General features: G+C 41.6%; 1 protein-coding gene across 2 annotated transcripts in view; it reads right to left on the bottom strand.

The window, feature by feature from the left end:
- Positions 1–1831, bottom strand: part of LOC131885067 (uncharacterized) — a 17256-nt gene that overhangs the window by 8057 nt on the left and 7368 nt on the right. The window lies entirely within an intron of this gene.

The following is a 1831-nucleotide window of genomic DNA, read 5'->3' as shown; positions in this document are numbered from 1 at the left end:
AATTCGTACCTGTGAAAAAAAGTTTCAATATCTTTTCTTTTCTTATTTCATTTGCACCTTTGGTAACACTTATTGGGCTTATTTTTTGCACAATTTTTTTGTCTCTAAAAGGCTTTGCTATTTTGCTCATCCCTAGTGATTACACACACCTTGACGGGTCATTCCAAATGACTAAATTCATCTCATCATCGAGGAGTTCTGACCCCTTCAAGGGGCTTGAGATTCTTTCATTTTTGTTACCCTTACCGCTGCTGGAATTGGAATCCCAGCAGTTCAAGCCGAGAATATAGGTTGATCAGGAATTTTCGTCAAAAACTTGTCCAAGTCTGACACAAATTCTACTGGATCAACGCCTGCATGCGACCTACGCATCTTGAAGGGAGAAAATTGAACAATGAAGGAGCCCGAGAAAGAAGAGAGGTGGACTTCATTGTTGTAACTAGTCTGGATTCTCGAGGACTTGAAGGTGCTCTCAAAACGCACGTTAAGCCTCTAGGTCACTACAATCGACCCTAAATCCTGGGTTGGGACAAAGCTCATGAATGCTTTTGAAGACGTACAGTATCAGATACCTTTCGTGCCTTCTCTGAGAACTGTACAATCCCAACCTTTCTAGCCTCTCCCAATACAAGAGCTCTCTCATATCCTCAATGTTCCTAGTAAAACATCATTTGACCTGCTCGAGCTTTTGCAAACCTGCTGAACTCATTGGAGCCCAAATGGGTGAGGCATATTCAAGATGTGGCTGAACAATTGTCTTGTACAGAGTTAGCATTGTGACACAATCTCTGGACAAAAACGATATATCCAACCACCCATTTGAAAAGCTTTACCAACTTTCAACTGGATATGCTCATCAAACTTTCCATTATTTTGGAGGGCTACACGTAAATCTTTCAAAGATGAGACCTGCTGAATGCCTGTAGGATTTTCCATGTATTGAATTGTTAACGCTCGATGTCTTTGTACTGTACCCCTACCTTTCATCTCATTCTTCCACTTTCCATGTCTCTCAGCTGACCAATAAAAGCTCACTTGTGTTCTGAGTTGCAAATTGGAAACGTCTCCGTCAATTAGTGTTCTCACTTCTTTCCGGATATAACAATGCCCTTACCGTCATCATCTAATAGTGGAGTGTCTAATGATGTCAACCCAAAGGTCATTGAGCAGAATTCTATTCCATTCAGTGCCATGTTACTCGCAGCAACTCAAGAGTAGATTTGGTCTAGGACCTCTACCAGACAACCGGAATTCTGACCATTCCTGCCAACTACCAATTTTGTATCATCAGCATAAGAAAATGTACTGACATTACTACTACCAAGCTTCTGAAGCGGAGCAATGAAAATGATGAAAAGGAGAGGACCCCAAATGGAACCCTGAGGAACACCAGACTTGACATCATGCGTGTCATTAGGAGATCCCTCAACCTTAACCAATTGCTTCCTACCACAAATGAAACTTCTTAGCCATTTGAGAACCTTGCTATGGATCCCAATCTCATGGAGCCTGTTAACTAAAAGCCCATGATCTACCTTGTCAAAGGCCTTGGCAAAGTCGAGATAAACTACATCAGCTGATTCTTGGCTCTCTAGTACCTCAATAACCTGCTCTATATCTTCAGTCAGTTGGGTAACCGTGTTAAAATGTGCTTGGAACCCATGCTGGCTAGGAGGAAGGACTTCATGAATATCAAGAAATTCAACAAGTTTGAACTTCATGATCTTCTCAAACACCTTCGCAATATTCGAAGTGAGAGAAATCGGCCTGTAATTACTGGGGAGCGACTTATCTCCCCCTTTAAAAGTTGGAACAACATGAGCTAACTTTA

The sequence above is a fragment of the Tigriopus californicus genome, chromosome 8 (genome assembly GCF_007210705.1).
Source record: "Tigriopus californicus strain San Diego chromosome 8, Tcal_SD_v2.1, whole genome shotgun sequence".
Classification (NCBI taxonomy): Eukaryota; Metazoa; Arthropoda; class Copepoda; order Harpacticoida; family Harpacticidae; genus Tigriopus; species Tigriopus californicus.
This window is presented reverse-complemented; position numbering and strand designations above follow the sequence as displayed.